Below are 24,617 nucleotides of genomic sequence, written 5' to 3'. Positions count from 1 at the left end.
CCTGGAGTCCCTGGTTACAGAAATTCGTGTAGTTGCTTCATTGTAAAACTAACCTAATCCTAATGTATGTGATGTAGTGCTAGTGGAACTCAAGAACACAGTAAGCCTTAGATAATAGTGTTAATTGAGAATCTCTAGTCTACATGGTAATCCATCTTAGTTCCATGTAAAGACTGAATGCCATTGAAATAATATCATGACTGGATGGCCACTTGCATCTTAAAAACTGGCAAATTATTGTGATGTTGATGCAAAATCTTAAGTATTCCTAAGAGGACCCTTGGTGATTGGTATTCTTTACTGTAGGACTCATGGCAAAAGGTCATCTCTATAGTATAAGGGTAAGTTTTCTCTATATCTATATATAGATATCTCTATAGTATAAGTATATTATACTATATATACTATATATACTATATTATAGATAATATACTATAAGTATATTATCTCTATAGTATAAGTTTTTAATCCCTTGGTACCATTTGTACCTAGCTTAAGGCTACAAAAAGTCGATGATCTGCTTTTGATATCTCCTAATCATCTTTTATCTTCTCTTTTGACCTCTAGTAATCTATGTTCTTCCTTCTTACTTTCATTACCTCTTTCTACCTCTGTCCCTCCTTCTCCTGGGTAGACTGATTAGAGTTTTTTAATATATAATTTTCGTCAACCAGTATTTTTTAATTGATATATATTTTTTCTGTTATTTTCTACAGTTTCTTTTTGCTTTTCCAGAAACAGGTTTAATATGTTTTCTCTTATTTTGTTTCATTTAATAATTTAGATTCTTGATTTTAATTATTTCTTTATCCTAGTATTACAAATATCCTCCTAAGAGTAGACTCAGTGTTATACATATCCCCTTAAGCACTGCTCTAGATGCATGAGTTATGTTTCATTTTCATTTAGTTTAGTTTAGAATGTTACTTAAATTTCTTGTAAAATTCTTTCAGTGATGGATCATTTTAAATGGGCTTTCCCATCTAGAGGCTGGCCCAACTTGAGATTCATCCTATGTACAGACACCAAATTCTGACACTATTGCTGATGTCATGTTGTTCTTGTAGACAGGAATCTAGTTTGTCTGTCTTCAGCGGACTCTACCAGCAGTAGACTGACTTACAGCCAACCATTGCAATGAAGTCAGTGACCCTATGAAGGAGTTAGGGAAAGTGCTACAAAAGCTAAACGGGACTGCAACCCACTAGAAAGATCAATAGTGTCAACTAACACAGACCCTTCAGAGCTCCTAGAGGCTAAGCTGCCAACCAAAAAGCATACATGAGCTGGTCCATAGTCCCCACTATGTATGTAGCAGAAAACTGCCTTGTCTAGCCTCATTGGGAAAGGATGGGCCAAATCCTGAAAAAATTTGATGCCCCCCAAAAGAATGACTCTAGCAGGATGAGGTGAGATTAGGTGGGTGGTTAGGGGAGTGGGGGAATACCCTCTCAGAAGCAAAGGGAAAGGAGCATGGGGTAAAGAATTAGTGGAAAGGGGACCAGGGATGGAAACATTTGAAATATAAATAAATAAAATTATTAATAAAATAAAAAATAGATAAAGTTGGGCCTTTTAACTCAAATAAATCAGTAGCCTTCCACTACTTAAAGGATAAACAGGCCTAGAAAGAACTTAGGGAAATGATATTCTTCACAATAGTCACAAGTAATATTAAACACATTGGTGTGATTCTAACCAAACAAGTGAAAGATCTGTATGCCAAAACTTCAAGTCTCTGAAGAAAGAAATCAAAGAAGAACTCAGAAGATGGAAAGACCTCCCAGGCTCATGGATTGGCAGGATTAATATAGTAAAAATGGCCATCTTGCCAAAAGCAATCTACAGATTCAATTCAATTCCCGTCAAAATTGCAACTCAATTCTCCATAGAGTTAGAAAGAGCAATTTGCAAATTCATTTAGAATATCAAAAAGCCCAAGATATCAAAAACTTCTCAACAATAAAGGAACTTCTGGGGGGAATCACCATCCTTGACCTCTATTACAGAACAATAGTGATAAAATTGAATAGTACTGGTATAAAGACAGATAGGTAGATCAGTTTAACAGAATTGAAGACCCAGAAATGACCCCAAAGACCTATGGTCACTTGATCTCTGACAAAGGAGCTAAAACCATCCTGTGGAAAAAAGGCAGCATTTTCAACAAATTGTGCTGTTTCAACTAGAGGTCAGGATGCAAAAGCATACAAATTCATCCATTCTTATCTCTTTGTACAAAGCTCAAATCCAAGTGGATAAAGCACCTTCACATAAAACCAGATACACTGAAACTAATAGAAGAGAAGATGGGGAAGCGCCTCGAATACTTGGGCACAGGGGAAAAGTTCCTGAAGAGAATAGCAATGGCTTATGCTCTAAGATCAAGAATTGACAAATGGGACCTCATAAAATTGCAAAGTTTCTGTAAAGCAAAGAACACTCTCAATAGGACAAAACAGCAACCAACAGCTTTGGAAAAGATCTTTGCCAATACTATATCCAATAGTGGGTTAATATCTAATATATAGAAAGAATTCACAAAGTTAGATTTCAGAGAACAAAATAACCCTATTGAAGTATGGGATACAGAGCTAAACAAAGAAATCTTAACTGCGGAATAACAAATAGCTGAGAAACACCTAAAGAAATGTTCAACATCCTTAGTCAACAGGGAAATGCAAATCAAAACAAACCTGAGATTCCACCTCACACCAATTAGAATGGCTAAGATCAAAATCTAAGGACAGCAGAATCTGGTGAGGATATGGAGAATGGGGAACACTCCTCCATTGTTGGTGCAATTGGAAGCTGGTACAATCACTCTGGAAATCAGTCTTGTGTTTCCTCAGAAAATTGGACATAGCATTACCTGAGGACCCAGCTATACCACTCCTGGGCATATACCCAAAAGATGCTTCAACATATAACAAGGACTCATGCTCAACTATGTTCACTTATAATAGCCAGAAACCTAGAAAGAACTCAAATGTTCTTCAACAGAGGAATGGATACAGAAAATGTGGTACATTTACACAAGGGAGTACTGCTCAGCTATTAAAATCAATGAATTCATAAAATTCTTAGGCAAATGGATGGAACTAGAAAATATCATCCTGAGTGAGGTAATCCAATCACAAATGAACACACATGGTATGCCCTCATTGGTAAGTGGATGTTAGTCTAAAAGCTCAAAATACCTAAGATACAATTCACAGACCATGTGAAGTTCAAGAAGGAAAACCAAAGTGTGGATGCTTCAGTCCTTCTTAGAAAGGGGAACAAAATAGTCTGGAGAAAAAATATGGAGACAAAGTGTGGAGCAGAGACTGAATGAAAAGCCATCCAGAGACTGCCCCACCTCATGATCCATCCCATATACAGACAACAAACCCAGACACTATTGTAGATTCCAAAAAGTACTTGCTGACAGGAGCCTGATTTAGCTGTCTTCTGAGAGGCTCTATTAGAGCCTGGCAAATATAGAGGTGGATTCTGGCAGCCAACAATTGAACTGAGCATGGGATCCTTAATGGAGGAGTTAGAGGAAAGACTGGAAAAGCTGAAAGGGGTTGTAACCCATAGAAAGAACAACAATATCAACCAACCATACACCCCAGAGCTCCCAGGAATTTAACCACCAACCAAAGAGTACACATAGAGGATCCCATGGCTCCAGCTGCATATGTAGTAGAAGATGGCCTTGTTGGACATCAACGGGAGGAGAGACTCTTGGTCCTGGGAAGGCTGGATGCCCCAGTGTAGGGGAAATGCCAGGGAGGGGAGGTGGGAGTGTGTCAGTGGGTGGGTGACCATCCTCATAGAATCGGAGGGAGGGAAATGGGATATGGGGTTTCTGGAGGGGAAACCAGGAGAGGGGATAATATTTGAAATGTAAATAAATAACATATCCAATAAAACATAAATAAATTAAAAGTTTTAGTGGAAATGTCTAACTAAATGATTTTTATTTCTTAGTTTTAGTTTCAGAGGCAATTTCAAAGCAACCTTACAAAGGACTACATAGAGCCTAAAAAATATACTCATTTTCTCAAATGAGTATACTTATACTAAGTCTCAGCTTATAACCTTGTTATTTCCTTACAAGTCAGTAAGCTAGGCATTCACATTCCATTAAACTCTAGTCCACAGGTTGCATCTGGTATTTAGCATATGCATTCCTTAATCTAGCTTGCCATTAAAATAGATGATATTTTCATAAAAAAGAACTTTAGTCTAATTTTGCTTATGAACAATGACCCATAATACTCAATAAAATTCTCACAAACTGAATCCAATAGCATTCATCACATTCAAGTAGCCTTTATCCCAGAGATGCAGGAATGTTCAATATATGAAAATTCATCAACATAACTCACTATATAAACAAACTGAAAAAAAATCACATGATCATCTCATTAGATACTGAAAATGCATTTGAAAAAACCCAACACACTTTCATGTTCAAAGTCTTGGAGAGATCAGGAATTTAAGGCAGATATCTAAACATAATAAAAACAATAAACAGGAAGCCAATAGCCAGCATCAAATTAAATGAAGAGAAACTTGAAGGCAGGCAGGACCCCAGTGGAGGGTTAAGGAGATCAACCCACCCACAAGCATATCCTGTCTAAAATAAATGCAGTGACAAAGATGGAACAGAGACTGAAGGAATACCCAGCCAATAACCAGCACAACTTCAGACCCATCCGATGGGCAAGTGCCAATCCCTGACACTATTAATGATACTCTGTTATGCTTGCAGACAGGAGCCTAATGTAACTTTCCTGTGAGAGGCTCTACCCAGCAGGTGACTGCAACAGATGTAGATACCCACAACCAGAAATGGGATTGAGCTCCAAGACCCTTATTCGAGAGTTGGAGGGAAGGATTGAGAGCCCTGAAGGGGATTTAAACCCCATGGGAAGACCAGAAGACCAATTAAGCTGGACCCTAGGGAGATATCAGAGACTGAGCCACAAAAAATAGCATATACAAGCTGGATTAAGGCTATCAGCACATATTTAGCACATGTGCAGCTTATCTTCATATGGATCCTGAACAACTGGAGTGGGGCCTATCCACTAAATTTGCATCCTGACTGTGGTATCAGTTCCCCAGTCTTTAGCCTCAGTGGAGAGGATGTGTCTAATCCTGCAGAGACTTGAGGCACCATGATGGGGTGATACCTTGGGCAGGATTGAAGCTCTGTCCTTTTAGAAGAGATAAAGAGTATAGGTAGAGGGACTCTGAGGGCTGTACCATGAAGGGGGCAGAGTTTGGGATATAAAAAAATAAAATAAAATCATAAATTAAAATAATATATAAAATAAGAATTAATCATTAGTTATTTTTAAATAGAAGATGGTTAGATGAAAGAAAACTTTTGAGTATAGAGTGATAGATGCAACAAAAACAGAAAGAAAGGTGAGCAGCAGCAACAGTAAGGACACTTGACAAAACAGAACCAGCACTAAATATACTACAGTGTAGCCTACACACACCCCATTCAATTATTCATGAATCCTCCAGTTTAAAAAAAAAAAGGCATACATGAGAAGTTTTAAGATATTTATTGGGCTTCCCAAGAGCTCACATGTAATTGTCAGTGGCAGGATCTCACTTTGAGATTCTGAAGCCTTCAAAGCTAACAGTCTAATTTGATCAGAGACACCTTTTCCTGGTGTGAAAATAAAGCTCAGAAGATTTTGATTAACCTGTTGTGATTGAGCTCAGATCTTACTAGGTAGTTGAAATGACCAGAGTTTGTGTAAAAACCAGTTAGAAAGAGATTGTTCACTTTGGGTTGTGGTATGGCTCATTAAAGTGCTGTGAGCTCACCATGCAAACATGTAGACCAGAATTACATCACATTGTACCAGTGGGGTTAAGGATAGAGACAAACAGGGCCCTTGTTCTTCCTTGTTGATCAGCTCCAGAGTCAATGAGGTTCTGTTTCTTTTTTTTTTTTTTTTTTTGGTTTTTCGAGACAGGGTTTCTCTGTATAGCCTTGGCTGTCCTGGAACTCACTCTGTAGACCAGGCTGGCCTTGAACTCAGAAATCCGCCTGCCTCTGCCTCCCAAGTGCTGGGATTAAAGGCGTGCGCCACCACCGCCCGGCGAGGTTCTGTTTCAAAAGACAAGATGTAGAATGACTGTACAAAATGAATATGCACTTACACACATATACACATTCTCCCATAAGTTCATCCACAGATCATAAACATAACCACATGCATTATTAATTCAAGTATTTATTGTGAGGACAACTTTTACCTTCAAGTTAATAATACTGGTACTTTTCAGCTTTTCAGTCCTTTTTTTTTTTCTTGAAATGTATGGTGATTTTTATTATCAGATATATAATTAACCCTGCAAACATTATAGAGTTCCCTAAAATGCACTATGTATGCAAAATTTGCATTTTCAGTGTGTGTGTGTGTGTGTGTGTGAAAGAGAGAGAGAGAGAGAGAGAGAGAGAGAGAGAGAGAGAGAGAGAGAGAGAGAGAGAGAGAGAGATATTCCTGGAAACTATTTGTTCACATGGACAACTGAGTAAAATATTTACTTCAGTAAGGAACAAACATCAGAAAGGTCATATGACAATAATGAAAGAAGCCTCTTATGAAATGATTTGTTCACATCAGCATAAACACTGCTGGACACATATATTTATAAGCCTTGCATATAAATAAGGAGAAGGAGGAATGTGGCAGCTTAAATATTTATTTGAAAACAGCACATCATAGACATCTTCCTGTCTGTCAGTAGCACATAGACATTTAATGGGAAATCATCCGGTGAGAAAGAAGTAGGAAGAGAGAAAAACAGAACCGCTTAGAAATTATAATGTTATGTTTGCATCTAAAAGTTTTGGGGAAAGAATTCAATGTAAAATTCTAAATTTTGAGCATAGTTTTTATTTACTATCAGTTAATATAACTCTTCTGAGCACAATTGGAAATTTTGCTGACTTCCAGAATTTTAACCATAATTTTGTGCATGTGGATATAAACACACACAGAGATACATGTGCACACACACACACACACACACACACACAAACACACACACATACACACACACACACACACACACACACACACACACATAAATACCATAAATAAGTTTTAAAGATACAATATTCAGTTTCATTTGATTGAATTTATAACTTAACTAAAACATTCTCTAATTTCTCTAAGGTCTCAAACTGTAGCATCAGAAGTTTCTTTATAAATTTAGTATTTCCAGTAGTGCCCAGTCATCTGTGATCTCACTTTTCCTAGATTATTTTATCCATATTCCCATACATTTAATAGACATAACTCTAGATATACACAATTTCTAAGTTTTAAATTACATATGCTCCAGAATATCCTAAAAGAGCAGGTCATATTGTTCTATACAGTCTTGATGTAGGCCATCATTTTCAGCATTTATTCACTGTATACACTACACACTTGGTAGTGACTTAGAAGCTTTCTTATTATGTAATTGTTACAATATCACAGGGTTTTGGGTTCACAAAATATTACAACAGACCAAAGTGGTATCACTGGCAAATAAAATATGTGAAAAGTGTTTCATATGTTTTATTAGTGGGAAGGTGGCCTTTCAGAATATCACTACTACAATCTTCATGACAAAGTGACAAGGTATAGAAGGAAGCTACCAGACTTGCTCTGGTGCACAGGAGAGCTAGACAGATCAGCTCTTCTTTAGCAAGTTCCATATCTAGCAGTGCCCAGGGGAAGTGCTAAAAAAGGCTTACCTGTCATCTTTCCTGGACATATATGTGAAAATGAATATTAGCAGTAATATTCATTGGGCACTTGAGAGAAAGAGGTCCCAGAAGTACCTCTTCATGAGACTAGAACTGTCATTCCTTCACAGGGGGTCAGGTCTTAAAGATTGCTCTTTTGTCTTTCAGCATTTCTAATTATGCATAAACTATTTGTGGCTCACCATGTTGGTTTGCAATGAGACACTCCACATAAACTTTTCTACATGGAGGTTTCTAGATTGGAAGTAGGTGTGGTATTCTTTAAAAGGTGATCATGAAAATTTTTTCAAGACACTGTTAACCCTGATAGCTAAACTCAGGTCCAAATCCAGTAACAGCTCTCTGCCAGTTCACATTTCCTATAGATTTTTTTTTTTAAACTTCCCTCCTGTCTCTTATTAGAAAACAGCAGGATTATAGGAGGTGACAACAAGACATTAACAAAATAGAGTATAATAAGATAAAACAAAAAATATTACAACAAAGTTGGACAAACCAAGAGAAGAAAAAGTTCCAAGGGAAGAAAATAGAATCAGAAACTTGATTATTCTGAACTCAGGAGTTCCATAGAAATACTAAAGTGAGAGCTATAATATATACGCAGAGGACCTGGTACAGACCCACGTTGTCCCTGTGCTTGCTGTTTCAGTCTCTGTGAGTTTATTTGAGTTTGCTGAGATGATTTTTAGGACCTTGTTCTGGTGTTACACTTGTTCTGGTCTTACACTCTTTGCACTTTCCTTTTAGTAGGATTCCCAAAGCTCTGAGGGGAGGTATTTGATGGAGACATACTATTTAGATTGATGTGTTCCAATTTTTTCTGCATAAATTCTGGCTATGATTCTCTATATCTGTTCATTTTTCTTTTAAGATAAAGCTTCTCTGATGATGTGTGATAAAGGAACTAAACTATGAGCATAGCAGAATATCGTTAGGAGTTATATTATTATTATTTTTTAAAACCAGTAGTATTTGGTTTTATTCTAGGTTTTTGATGTACCTAATTTCTGATTCTTGGTCAACAAGCAATGCCAGGAGTGGATTCCATCTCATGGAGTAGGCCATAATCTAATTAGACATTTGTTAGTTACTCCTCTGAGATTTGTGCACTGTTGCCCAAAAATATTTTTCAGGCAGGACAGTATTGTAGATCAAAGGTTTTTGTGGAGACATTTGTGTTTACGTTTCTCTTTTAGTAGCCTGCACCATACCTTCCCATACCAAATATACTAGAAGATGGGAGTGAAAATTCTATGAATGCACCAGCTTTACCTCTCCATTTTCAATGAGATGTATATTTGTTGTCTTCAGGACAGGGGCCTTGATTTCCATTTGCAGAAAACAGCCTATTATTTTGGCAACTGCTTTAGTTGTTTTGGGATTTCAAGGGGACCCCTTTGACTAACAACTCAATTGGATATAACCCAGTCCTGGTACTAGAAACTTTATTTGGTGACAAGAGATTGTCAGATGGGATTCTATCTCCTTCATTATTTGAAGACTTCATTAGGATTGCCTTCATATATTTTAGGAAATTTCCACTGTACTAGGTTTTCAAGCCATCATTCAAGTGCCCTCAGTTCTACATGTATTGCCCCACATTTCCTACCTCAAAGCCCCTTGGCTCCTCCTCCCTACCTGATTCTCCCATTTCCATCTCCCTGACCCCCAGTTGATCCATCAAATCTAATCTACTTTACTCTTCCTGGGTGAACAATGTTTCCCCCAGTAGTCCCTTCTTCTACACCTGATCTTTCTGGTACTACACAGTGTAACTTGATTATCATTTATTTAAAGCCTAATGTTCACATGTAACAAATTCATAACAATAGTCAGTCTTTGCTACTTTGTGGATTCTTAATTTTTGCTCCCATTATCCTCTGGGTTTCACTACATAAGTAAGAAAAATGGCTAGAGGAGAGAGAAATATCTGAATTTAATTACTTTCTTCTTCTTCTTCTTCTTCTTCTTCTTCTTCTTCTTCTTCTTCTTCTTCTTCTTCCTCTTCCTCTTCCTCTTCCTCTTCCTCTTCCTCTTCTTTTCTTCTTTTCTTCTTCTTCTTCGCTTGTAGCTGGATTTAGCTAATTTGTGGGTTTTCTTTTTCATACCCTTTATACACCCTGGATTCACCTTCTATCACTAGATATAAGAGAAAGGAGGATAGATAGGAGAGAGGGAGAGAGATAGAGATAGATAGATAGATAGATAGATAGATAGATATCACTGAATCTAATTTGTTTCTTCTTTGAGCATGACAACTAACAAACTGTAACCACACACCCTTTGACAGATAAATATGAGTATTTCAATACTTGGCTCCCAGGTGATGACACTGTTTTGGGAGTTATGTAACCATTAGGAGCTTTGATAGAGGAAGTAAATCACTGGGTTTGGGCTTTGAGTATTCATATACTTGTCACTCTTTCTCTTCTCTGTCTCCTGCCTGTGGCAAAAATATGATCAGTGAGCTTCCTGCTCCAGCTGCCTATTGCCATGCCTTCATTACCATGGTAGACTTTAGCTTTCTGGTACCATAAGCAAAAATGTGCACTTTCATCTTTAGTTGCATTTCATCATGTTGTTTTATCCTAATAATTCCAGAACAGAAAATTACAGGTCATCCATTGCTCAATGCATACTTTACTTCTATGTTGGTTGTAATAATGTATTAAGATGAACATCATATCAATGAGGGGAGATCTGTAATTTATTTATTTGTATGATAACAGAAGCTGCCAGAAGATCCAACTTGCAGGGTGATAAATGGCAAGGAAGAGAGCTCTTTAAGTCTCTAAGAAACATAACTGCTCAGTTTTGAATCTGAAGTAAAGAAATACTCAAACATATTTCCAATAGGATGCCTGAAAGTTTCTATAGAAAGATCAAGACACCAACAGACAATGAAATATAATGTGGAGAACAATTACATCCCGGACTCAAGCAAGGAGATATGAAAAACTTTGCTGTAGTGAAAAATGAGCTTCGTCCCTCACCATGGTACTTGCAACTAGTGTCAGATATTTGCAGAAGACTATTATTGTATGCCTTCTTGACCTGCAGTACATTCTATGGTAGTGACACAGAGCAACTTTATTCTCCTGATTACTCACAGGTCAGGGTTGTTGTCTTTCACAAATCTGAGGTATAATGAAATTGAATGACCTGCATATGATGGTTAACTTGCCAGGACATAAAATAGCCTTGAAGTCAAATACCTGAGAATTTTTATAAGAGAAATTTTAAATTAGGTTGACTAAAGTGAGAAGATATTCTAAATATGGTTGATACAATTCCATGGGATGGGCTTCCTGACTACTTGAGAGCACCAGCTTTCATCACTCTATTTCCTGACTCCATGGAAGGTGACCATCTGACTCATACTCCTGTTACTCTGACCTCTGTACCATGAGGGTCTTCTATACCCTAAAACTTTTCATGGAAGTAAACCCTCTCTTCTTTAAATTGTTTTTTTGTTGTTGCTTTTGGTTTTTTAGTTTGTTTTGTTTGTTTGTTTGTTTGTTCTGGTGGGTTTTTGTGTTGTTTTTGGTTAAGTACTTTGTTGCAGCAATGAGAAAGTAACTAACCTCCTGTTTAAATTTTCTTATCAGGCTCTGGCCCGGATACCAGTGGCTCGAGCAGTCTCCCAGCCGATCTGCTCCCCTCTGGAAACTGAGTCCAGAGGCACCCTAGAGAGGGCACAGATTACAGAGCAGAAGGTAGGAGAACCCGCCCACAGCCCTAGGCCTTAGAAGCACAACTGGCAGTAGAGAGCCCCCCAGAGGGCACCTGGCAGCCAGACCCTGCCCCTGCGGAGAATCTAGGGAAAAAAATTTTTTTTTTCTTGATACTAAAACTTGTTCTGAGAATTGTATATTGCAGAATACACAGCCTTGGTGTATCTACTCATCAAGCACACTGAGCAGACCTGCCCAAACCTCCGATGTCCTGGAATTCCATCTGGATTCAGTGAAGACACAGCATCAGAGGCTTATCAACTTACTTTTTCCCCCACCCCTCTTCTAATATCTCAACACCCTTAATCAGCTTGAAGAAGTTAAAGAAGAGTCAGCACCCCTATTCCCTGGGCTTGGGGACTAATGTGGTTAAAAATGGTCTGTCTTTCTAGGGAAAAGTAGTGGTTTTGTTGGAACAGGAAGGATTAGCTAGGACTTATTGCATAGCCATAACCTATTGGTAGAAATTTGTATAATTATTATCAAGATGAAGTTATAATTTCTTAAATGGTACAGAATTTACTTTGATTTCAAATTTAAGGTTTTCATTGGTACAAGCTTCTTATTAATATAAAAGTGAGATGAATATTGATACTCTCATGGGCATTGTGCTTGTATAACACATTTAGGAATACAAGGCCTAGACCCAGTCGTTCTTTAACTTTTTTAACTGATTTGGGACGGTTAACCTATGAGTTAAGGGACTATAGCAAATTCATGGCTTTGAGTTTATTGTTAGGGTTTCCCATATTTTATTTAGAAATAGCTGAGAGGAATTAACAGACAACAGTTCAGGTTACCTTACATGGATACTTGGTTTTCAAAACATCAGAAGTCCATAGAATTGACATTACAAATATTTATATATTAATGTCCATTCTAATTAGAGACCTGTCTGCTCCTGAAAGCTTCCTGTCGTGGATTCTAAGAAGAAATTGAACATCCTAGGAGTTACTCCAGTTGTGTGGTGACAGCCACTAGGCAAGAATTGCCTCTTTCCATCTACAGACAAATTACTGTTCAGAAAAGAACACACATGCAGAATAGTCGACTGTTTATATCTGCCTACATAGAGTAATCAGCCCTTAATAATCCTGCATCACTAAGGTCTGTCAAATGACTCTGGGCCAGAAGGCTGAAGATTTGATGCTCCAATGTTCCGTAGTATAGGGGCTTTTCAGGTGTTCAGCGGTCTCTATAAATTGGCTAAGTTTTAGAAGCTATGTTTAGTGCTTCCCATAACTTCAGTTAACTCAGTTGTTCTGGATTTCTGACAGGGTTGAAGACCTATAATTTCATAGCCAACCCTGGCTATTTACTTTGAGAGAAAAGATCTGAATAGATTGTTTTCAGCTGACATTCATTCTAAAGCCAAAAAAAAAAAAAAAAAAAAAAAAGCCAGGATCAAAAGTAAGTGTTTTAGTTAGAAGAGATAACAGAGGTTCTGGTTAGTCAACAAAATGATGGACTGAGTATTAGGACTATCTTGTACCTCACTGGTACAATTAGGAATAAGTATGCTCTAATTGCATTTTGAGAGAAAAGTTTTACTTTAACAGGAAGAGTGATATGTAGAAGGAGCTAAGTGGGAAGGAGTACTGAGAGGAAGAGATGGAGTAAGGAGAGAAGATGAAGGAGAGGAGAAGCTAGGTGATGAGAGAGAGAAAGAGAGAGAAGGCATGGAGGCAGATGTTCACATGTCTTCACCAGTCAAAGATAGTTTTTATATCTAGATTGGGTATTGGGTTACGCTTCTGATTGAGCATTACCAAACTTATAAATACTTTGATTAACATTTAAAATAATTGTATAAAAGCAAAAAGGAAAGGGGGGACATGGGACAGGGGTGTTCTAGGGAGGGGAAATGGGGAAAGGGGATGGTATCTGAAATGTAAATAAAATAAAAATAAACGGAAAATAATTTCTTATCGGATATTTATTTTTTTAATTGCATCCAACCACAAAGCGATATGAAGAAATTAATGTTGTTTTACTCAACTATGTGAGGAAGCACTGCCAGCTGATGGTGGGAAATTCTATCACAATTGCACATGCACGTAAACTCATTTTATCTTCATAGTATACAGGTATGTTAAACTTTATTATCATAACTTTATAGGAGCACAAAATAAGATGTGAGAAGATGAAACTTATGAAAAAGCAACTTAGTTTGCAACTCTCAGCAAAATATTTAAACCAAAGTTTGCCTATCTGTTCTGAGTATTTCACTCCATTAACTTCTCACTGAAAGTAATTTTATAAATGCTTTTTTATTGTCTTCAAGAAATGTCCTTTATTGTTTGCAAAGGATAATGTTCCATTGAATGTATTGATCATCCAAATGGCAGAATTTCTCCAAAAATAAAATACAATGAATGACTTCCCCCACTAAACTGTTACCTTAGAGCATGTTCTTTAGAAGAATGCTGAAGCAATTGGGCTGATTCCTTCAGTTTCAAAGTGAGGATGAGACTTAATTTTCTATCAGTATTTCTGGTAGGGTAATTTCCTAATATTTCATTTTTATGTGACTTTCAAGCAGCTACTGGTTCTCCCAGAATCATTTATAGATTTGAATAGAGGAAATGAGATTCTTTTCCTGCTAATACCCAAGTTTTATTTAAATGGTATTCATACTGGGAAGCTTCTTGTATCTAAGTAAGCTGCTGTAAAAAGTAGAACACAGTTGGAATTCCACAGACAAGTGATGTCTGCTGAGACAGAGTATTTCAGATCTGAGAAACACAGGGCAGGAAGGCATCAGCATGACACTTCTATAGTATATTATCTTTCTTTTATGCCATTCTGCCTTTGGCTGTGAGGGACTTGCCAAATATTTACTGAGCACCCCAAGAATATCAGAGCCTGTGTTCCATGTAGAGAAAGAAATGAGTAAGTCACAATTGTACATTTTTACTCTTTGGAGCAGCAGCTCTCAGCACACCTATGTCTGGCCAGAAGCAAATACTGGCATGTGGACAAGTTCATAGTGTTCCTGACTCTGGAGAGATGATTGAGAGTACTTTTTAAAATGTTCACACACAAGGGAGTTGCAAAGGGAATGACCTTGAGTTTCCAACAGGAGATTATATCACTCATTTGTGCCTGCAGAGACCATCATTTATAAGTAAATTTCTTAATCATTGGAATATGTCATCTCAAGATAGCCCTGCAATTTGTCTGCTCTTAATGTGTAACTAATCTGAGTAAAATAAAACAAGAGATTTAGGCCATGGCGATGTGATTTCAATGCCCAGGAAAGTCACAGTAGAAGGAAAGAAGCACATCTCCTTAGTTGCTTTCTGTCCTCACATACCTGCATAGCATATGATTGCTTACACACATGCACATAAAATAAATAAATGTTAAAACAAAATAAAAAGCACACAATTCACAAACTCTAAAATCTGCCAAATTGTTAAATTATTTGTAACCCAAACATAAAGAACTGAGGTTAGATCCTCAGCATCCACATAAAACCAATTATGGTGGCTCAGACATGGAACCTCAGTACAAACACCATGGAGACTGGTAGATTCCTGGAACTCTTTGGCCAAATATCATAGCCAAATGGATGAACTTTGGGTTCAGTGAGACTCTGTCTCAAAAGATAAGATGGAAAAGCACAGAGACAGATAACTTGTATCAAATGCATTTATACAGACTACAAGTGCACCCATGTGTCTATATAAACATGTACATAAACCAATGCAAACAACTTGCATGGGCACATACACACATTTGGGGGCAGGAATGAATAGATTACATAGTCTTAGTTCAAATTCTTCTCTTATCCTCACACATGAATTATATTCAAGACTCTGAATCATTTTTTTCTCATTTTTCTTTATATGTATGACATATATTTGTGGTTGTATGTGTGTTTGTGTATGTGTCTGTGTATTGTTTTTTAGTAGATGAATTTACAAGTCACAATGTACATGCGAATATCAGAGGATAATTTCCTATAAGTTCTCACCTTCTATTATGCTTGAGGCAGTGCTTTTCTTTTGTGAGGACTATTGGTCTATCAATATCCAGAGATCCTTTGCTCTTCATCTTGCATCTCACTGTAGGAATGTTACATTACAGACACACATTACACGATCCTGTTTGAAAGAGATTCTAAAAATCTATACCAAGGTCCTTGAATTTCTTGACAAGTGCTTTCTCTACTAAGCCATTTTTCTTAGCCCTAACACTTCAAACATTGATGATTTCATCTGGGCCACATGTATTCACTACTCATAACATTCTAAAAGTTGGGACAACAATAACATGATGATATCCACAAAAAGGTAGATTCTTCAGGCTCACTACTTTCTAAACTGAGGCTCCCGTGAAGTACATAAGTAATTTAGAGACATTTCAGCATCTCCTCAAATCTGAGATGTAAAGAAAGAATGAAGGTTTTTGTTTTGTAAATTGTTATTTACTGAAGTCAAATCCATTCATTAACAGTAAAATGTTTACATGTTTGCTTTAAGCTATATACATGTACCGGTGGAAATTACTACCAGTTTATCTTGGGTAAATATACAAGCAATAATTTTTGTTTGTTCAGATAGTCATCCAGATATTCTAAAGGACTTACAAATAATGAAACTAATGGTAGCTCTTGAAAAATTACTAAATACAGTAAATAAATGTGTAATGTTGTGAAATTTGCTTAACTCTACATTCATAAATAGTAGCTGATAATTTTATATCTGTGATACTCATATTTTACAGAATATAAAGTCTTTTTTCTACAAATGTAGAAAGAAAATATCAGAATTTTATGTTATAATAATTTATCTATCTGTGTGGAAGTTGGGGACCAACTTTTAGGAGTTACTTCTCTTGTCACGCTCTGTGGGTCCTTTGTACTTAACATGAATCATCTGGCTCGAGGTCAAGTGCCTTTACCCACTGAGACATCAATAGGTTTTAAAGAGAAAAAAATACATGTATTCAATAATTCCTGTCAAATTTTCCATATGAAGAAAGGCTTTAGTAAAGGAAGGAGAATGGTAGTTTGTACACAGGAGAAAGGAGGATGCTGGCAATCAAGGTTCAGGAGCAGAGAGAGGAAGAGAAGGTAGAGAGGTGAAATCAGTTTCTCTTAAAAGTTGAGACTCGAGGTTTTGTCAATAGCTAGTTTTTTTTTTCTTATTATGAACTTAACTGACGTGTCTCTGGTATTCAAAAACAAGCTGTACTTTCCAAGGATCTAGTATGACTGAATGATTGGTTCTTGGAAAAGTGCTATAGATTTCCACAAAGTGATTGCTAGGTAGAAGTCTTTAGGTCATCGTGAGTGTGCCTTCTAAGGAGACTGGGTTCTCAGTTTATCTGCCTTTGTTCCCTTTCAGATATAAATGCTAACTCTTCTTTCTTTCTTTCTTTCTTTCTTTCTTTCTTTCTTTCTTTCTTTCTTTCTTTTTAAAATCGGGGTCTTTTTATTTAGCTAGATGTCTGAAATTATCTATATAAATTAGTGTAGCCTCAAACTCACAAAGATCTTTCTGCCTCTGCTTCCTTAGTGCTAAGATTAAATTCATGTTCTCCACCCCAAGCTGTGATCATTAACTCTTGTACAGGGTGATGGCATAGTATGCTCAATGTCTTCAACCAGGGGCCACATTTGGAGGCCCTTACACTTTGATCATTGAACTGGCAAAACTCAGAACTAAATAGTTATTCTTTATCAAGTTACCTGCTTCAAGTATTTTACAATTGCAATGAACAGTTGACTAGCACAATACCTAAAAATAAGGAAACAGACATGGAAACTGTTTCAATGCTATAAGGTCCCATGAGAACACCATATCCAATGAGTTTCAACTATCCTGAAAAACTTTTGAAGGTTTCAAGTTTATATTTCCTTGGGATCCACCTAACTGCAATTCATCCTCTTCTATCTACTAGAATTAAGACCTGAACAAATAAATCCACATGAGGCTGACATTTACAAGAAGGAACATGTAATTAAAATCTTGAAGAACCTACTTTGAGCTGCTGTTCAAATTAATGGGAACTTGGAGAATTAATTTTACAGTCAGCCTGAGGTGGAATGTCTTGAAACTCTATAGTGTTGTGGCATCCATTGACACTGGATGGTACTAGGGTCAGAGAATACATTTGAAACTTTCTCTTTCTTCTCTGTATCATCCATAGACTCAAGATACTAGTAGAGGCATCCAGGTAGCAGCAAAGACAAGTTCTTTGCCTGGACTCAAAGAGTGGAAGAAGGTTGAGAAAATACTTATCTATCTTTCTTTGCATCTGTAGGGAAATGTATGGTTCAGTGACAGAATTATTTCTACATTATTAGAAACCTAAAAATGTCCAATAAAAGTTGCTGCAGTAAGTGTATTTATCATTCAGCAATCCTCACCATTTCAACTTGCCGTCTTTCAACTACAGTATGGCTGCTTAGCATCAACTGATAGTCTCTCACACCAGTGTTAATGTTGAGTAAACAAGAAAAAATTGCATGTATTTTCTTTACACACACACACACACACACACACAAACAAACAGAGCAAACCAAACAACAGATGAATAAACAGATAGATGATAGATGGATAGATGGATAGATGATAGATAGACAAATACATACATACATACATACTTATGAATATATGTATGTTAGACAGATAGTCATCATTTTATCACTTTCTCAAATCATGTATCAGAAATCAACTGGAGAAGCCATATGGAGGACACCAGCTTGAGTTTCCAATTGAGGGTCCTGGAAGAAGAAGAGTGTCCTCTTGAGTAAGGGTTTGAAGTTAAAAGAACAAACAACAGGTAGAAATAACATCATCAATTAAGATGTTCACAATAGAAACTGACTGAGGAAGTTGAGAGTGTCAGCTGGAGTTCCCAACTCACCATTCTTTCCAGGAAGAAGGGTCTTAGTCACTTTTCTGTTGCTGTGAAGAGACACCATGAGTGAGGTAGCTTATAAAAATGTATTTAATTGGGGGCTTGCTTAGAGTTTCAGAGGGTGAATGTATTACCATCATTGCAGACAGAATGGTCACAGTCAGGCAGGCATGGTGCTGGGGCAATAGCTGAGAGTTTACATCTTACCTTAAAGGTGGAAGCAAAGAGAGCTAATTGGAATGGCTTGGGCTTTTGGATCCTGACAGCAAACCCACTGTGACACACCCTGTCAAATAATGGCATACCTCCTCTAAAACATATGTTATACCTGCCACTTCTTATCAAACAGGTTTTAATTAGGGTCTTCTTTGAGAAGAAAGCATTTAATTAGGTCCTTCATTGAAGTTTTAGTGAGTTGGTCCATGATAATCATGGTGTGGTGAGAAGCAAACAGGCATGGTGCAGGAAATATCTGAGAGGTTTACATTCATATCCCTAGGCAGGGGAGACAGAGACAGAGAGAGAGAGAGAGAGAGAGAGAGAGAGAGAGAGAGAGAGAGAGAGAGAGAGAGAGAGAGACAGAGACAGAGAGACAGAGAGACAGAGACAGAAAGACAGAGAATGGGTCTGGTATGGACTTTTGAAACCTCAAATCCCACCCCTAGTAACACACTTCCTTCAACAATTACACACATTCTCCAACAAGACTACATTTTTTAATCTTTCCAGTGCTTCTCAAACATTTCTACTCCCTGGTGACTAAGCATTCAAATACTCGAATTTATGGGAATTATTTTCATTACATTAAGTAAACAGTTGAAATTTTTTAAGGGGGTAAAACATTCTTCCTTTTGGCGAGCTTGTATGGGTATGATTTTTCAAAGTCTCCTGTCCCTAGCCCTGCGTCTCCAGGTGAAATGCTCTCTGTCAAATGATTTGGATGATTTCCCAACCTCCTTCTCAGTCAAGAAGTGACAAGTTGAGAACATTTTACTATCACTTTGCTTGTGCTTTGCAGTTGCTTATGGTCACCTTCCATCTTCATTACAACAGGTCTGTTGATCCAAAAATATCTGACTGTAATTCATAGAATGTGCATATTGAAGGCTATGATGCTCACCTCTGAAATCAACAATGCACAAGACTTAAATGTGTAGGCTAGAAATATTACTTGAGATTATCATTTAACTACTGATACTTAGATCATTTTTGTTGTTGTTGTTGTTGTTTTTTGTTTTTAAATTCAAACATGTCTCAAGTGTTAGAGCAGCAATGCAGGTCCACTAAAGAAATTTTGTGGTAAAGAAAATGGAATATTTGATTTATGTGGAAACCTAACATTCTAGTTAGACCATGTTAAGAGATTTTCCTAGCCAAGAGATTATCCCTGGGAAGTCAGGTTTACAAAAAGGATGCTAAAGACATAGGTGAATAATTAGTGCTTTAGTGAAATACTGTACACTTATTTCTCAGAATCCCTGAAACTGCACAGTAGCTTACAAAACCACTACTCTTTACCTCTGTCAGTGTTAGTATTAGGTCTCAAAAGGTACCTTGGCAGGTACTGGTGAAGATATGCTGCAAAGTTCACACTGAGGAAGACATATAACACTGGAGGATTATTGGGGGATGGAGGAGAATAAAAGGCTCTTTTAGAGTGGGAGCATGAGCTAGACAGAGGCAGAGAAACAGAGAGTTGGAGAGAGTGAGAGGGATGATGTCCAGAGGAGCCTTTTATTTATTTTTTTTCCTTTTTTAAAATGTGTTTTTTATTGGATGTTCCACTTATTTACATTTCAGATACCACCCCCTTTCCCTATTCCCACCCCCCAGGAACTCCCTATCCTGTCCCCCCTCCCACTACTTCCATGAGGGTGTACCCCCACCCATCCGCCCACTACCCCCTCCCCGCCCTCAAGTTCCCCCACACTGGGGCATCCTGCTTTCACAGGAGCAAGGACCTCCTTTCCCACCAATGCCTGACAATGCCATCCTCCCAGAGGGACCTTTTAAAGAGTGAACTAGTAGCAACAGTGAGAATGTGTCCCACCTGGCAGCAGCATATAATAACATAAGCTGCTGGTGCTGGGTCACTGAAAGGCAGGCTGTCAGAGAAGCTCATATTTACGACAGCAAGTCTGCTTACTTTTCTTCAAAGCATGTTTTTTCTTAGACTTTTGGGTTTCTCCAAAATTTTGGGTTTCTCTACTTGCATTAAAGTCTTCCTTCTCAACATGTGACTCCTGGCATAAAATAAAATCTTTTTCACCCTTTCCTCCATACATTCTCTTCTGTGAAGCTTATAGCTTGCCTGTGAAAGGTTCATTACTTACAAGTCTTAGGTCACTTCTCAGAGTTCTCAGAAGAGGAAGATTTCAGATGAAGCCTTCAGTTACGCTGTTTCTGATGTCTGGATTAGAAGGGGAGGGGAAGAAATTACAGTGAGGAAAGTGAGACTATGAGAATGTGACAAGCATGAGGAGAAGGGCTATCCAGTCTCAAGGATGAGGAGTCTTCCCAGGCAGCCTGAGTAAGCCTGGGAACTTGCTCCACGAGCTTCATTCTCCTAGAATTTTGAGCATCTCAGTTTTGTTTATTAACAGATCTTTGGGGAAACCTAGCCCTTTCTTGAACTGCAGCTTTTACTGACAGGCCTTTGCAAGGGAATGACCCAAGGAACAGTCTGTTCTGGTCTGAATTTTGAAAGAATATTCATAATGTTTTAAGTAAATTTTAAACTTTGTGTTGAGCTATATTTATGTTCTTCCTCAGCCAACAAGATGCATCATGGTTTGCACAAGCCTGAATGTATATCAAACGCTGATGGGCTGAAGGCTTGTTCTTTAATGTCGAATTCTTAGAGAAGGGCATTTGAATGTGCTTGAATCAAAAGAACTTTAATCTCATGAATAAATAATCAATTTATGAATTTCAATTTAATGGTCTATGACAAGTGAATACAACCTTAAATATCAGGCCTCACTAAAGATAATGGGTCATTGGCAACCAATTATTGCAATGGTTCTCAACCTGTGGGTTGTGACTCCTTTTGGGGGTAGTAAATCCTTTTCAGATGTGTCTTTTAGGACCATCACAAATTGCAATTATTTACAATGTGACCCATAACAGCACCAAAATATCAGTTATGAAGTACCAATAAAAATAATTTTATGGTGGGTGTCACATCACAACATAAGGAACAGTATTAAAGTGTCATAGCATTTGAAAGGTTGAGAATTGCTGTACTATGGTATAGTTTTCTAATATACCTTTCTTTCTTTGCCCTGTACATCTGGCCCAGCGGAGATGAGAAGCTGCTTCCACTGTCCAATCACTGGAATGATGTTTAGCCTTAAGATAAGCCCAAAGACAGGGAACCAGGTGACAAGAGGCTGGAACTCCTGAAAGTCAAAGCTACTACATTTTTAAAAGGTGTTATAGCAAGTATTTAGTCACAGAGTGTGAAAGCTGATTAACACAACAATCAACAGAAACAACAATGAAACCACTGATTCTCTATTAGCAAGAGATGAGGCATTTAACATTTTCCCAAAGGTTACAAGTGACTCTAAATGCAAATGCATTCAAGCACCGCTGTGATAAACAACACCTTTTAAGAGGACTTTGGTCATTCATTTTCAGGCTTGTTGACAGGAGAAAAACACCATGCTATAGCTAAATTTTAGTACTCTAAATTTTGAAGGAGGATTTGAAGATTGCCTAAAAAGCTCACATATACAAGAAACCACAATCTCTCTTGGCATGTGCTAGCCTTGAATATAAGGGTAGAATAACCACTATTTGTAAATATCCCCTTTGTACATTAGGGTAGACTTTCTTGAAGGATTTAGAGGGATAAATTTAGTATTTCTTCATCTTCAGCTGTGTTATGTATTGTGAGAATGGTTCTCCCCCATGTCAGAGACACAGTAAACTGCAACAGAGAGTGTTGGATTTTGAATATGAAAGTCTCTGGTAGATTCATCTTCAAGTACACTTATTTTGGAAGGTTATGAAACCTGTAATAGGTAAGAGGTAGTGGATCCATGGGGATGATGATAGTGCTTGAGGTTTGTACTTGTTCCCAAGTGGCCATTCATTCATTCATTCTCTGTGTCCTCACTGTTGATGAAATCTCATGTTGTTGTGTCTTCTTGGCCATGGTGGAATATATGTCTTAAACTATAACCTAGAGGAAAAAAAAAGTGGAATTGATTGTGGTTACATTATAATTTCAAATAACAATAATAAATAAAATAATTAAATAGAAATGCCCAACATAAACCAACAAACACAAAACCGGCTAGAATACATTCTTTCTTTCTTAAGATGTTTTGGTAAATTTATTTAGTCACAGTAAGGTGGAAAGTGACTGAACACTGAGGTGTTTTGAGTACTTATTTCTTTGCAGCTTTACCAATATACTGTAGAGGCAAGGCCAGACTTCTAATACTGCCAGTGTGAAAACTGTCAAAATGGTTTGCTCTGTGGCTTTGGCCAGTGCTGACAGGGAACAGTTTTCATTGTTTGTGGTCATTTCAATTTCAGAATTCAATGGAATTTTTCCTATTGACTTACACATTTTTAAAAAATATATCAATGCTAATATATGTTATATATGTGTCTTACCTGAGATCTTTTATACTGTTGGTATGCACAATATATTTAAAATCTAATTTTTTTTTTCTTTCAGTAGTAGGCTAATCCTACATTTTGCTTCAGGTACAAAATTTTTTGTCCTAAACATACATGTTTAATTCTCCATATTCTTTGAAAAAGCTAAGTATTATTTGAGTCTTTCCATTACATTAAAAATATTGTTTGTGTACTTGCATGTGAATGAGTTAATATGTGCCCTGGTGAATGGCTGTGGGTAGGGGGCAGATGCCACCTTTCAAAAGCTAGTCCTCTCCTTCCACAATGTCATTCTCTGAGATTGAATGAGGGACAGTAGTTAGACTTAGTGGAAATCCTTTTACCTGCTCAGTCATGTTGTCAGTCTCATAAATTTAATTTCTTATGTAGACATTTAAACTACCTAGAATTAATTGCTAATGATCATATAGAATAAAAATCTTGATTTTTATTGTTATATAGTTACAACCAACTTTCAAAACTACTTAGTAATTTCAGCAAAAGTTTGAACTGCAGTACTCTCAATTATGTGTCAACCTATCATATGCCAATGAAAGTGGTTGGAAACAGTTCTGATCCTCCATTCTCACACATACCCAGTCTCTGTTGTTAATTATCACATGTTAATGAGGCAGGTTTTAAACTGTTCCAATCCAACATTTTTATGTTTCTATCACTGTTGAAAATGACACACTCTCATAAGAACTATAGGTTCTGTAGAAACCCTAGCATTTCATTGAGTAAGGAATGGTTCTCTCATTCTGCCATTTTGTGATTTTATTCTGTGAGTTTATATTGGATCCAACTTTATTGGACCTAGAATCTAGAAAATGAGCTTCAGGGTGTACCAGTGAGAGATTACATAGATTATTTTAGCCTCTGGGGAATTTCTATGAGTTATTTTCTTGATTAACTTAATAGTGGTAGAAACAGCAACCCTAAACATGGGTGACACCACTTTATGTGCTGCTCATAGTCCAAATAACAAAGAAAAGTGGCAGTAATATTTCTGACTATGAATGCAATGTGAACAACTGTCCCCCAACTTTTGCTAGCATGCCTTCCCTACTTGAAGCGATTTCTTCCCCTCTACCATGACAAAATAACCCCATGAACAATAAGCCAGTACATAGTCTTCAAATCCTTCCAGCTGCTAAAGTTTCAGGAGGATGTCTTGTGCTGTCTGGTTGATGAATACCAGGTACACAGTGGATTCATTTTTCCCTAGCTCTGGGTCCAGAGGCCTATAGGTTCAGTAGGCTTTCAGGACCCTCTTGAGATATGCCTCTGGACTCTCCTCTTTATCATATATAGCTTGTCCTATGTTAGTCAAATTTGTGGGCCTCCTAGCAGCCTCCTAGAGACCTTTAGCCTCTCCTTTTGTGAAAGTTTGTTGGGATTCCAGTCAGGACAGATCAAGGGAAAAGCCTTGTCAATGTCAACTTGTACAGTGGTGGGTTGCCATTTGCACTAGAACCAGTTTCTGGGCTGCTGCTGTCAACCATTCTAATTTCTCTGTTGTGAAGAGTACCTGCCATTCTTGAAGCTTGACCAGCTTGTTCCTTGATTTTTGCATCTATTGTAGTGCTAGT

The sequence above is a fragment of the Arvicanthis niloticus genome, chromosome 10, assembly GCF_011762505.2.
Source record: "Arvicanthis niloticus isolate mArvNil1 chromosome 10, mArvNil1.pat.X, whole genome shotgun sequence".
Taxonomy (NCBI): Eukaryota; Metazoa; Chordata; class Mammalia; order Rodentia; family Muridae; genus Arvicanthis; species Arvicanthis niloticus.
This window is presented reverse-complemented; position numbering follows the sequence as displayed.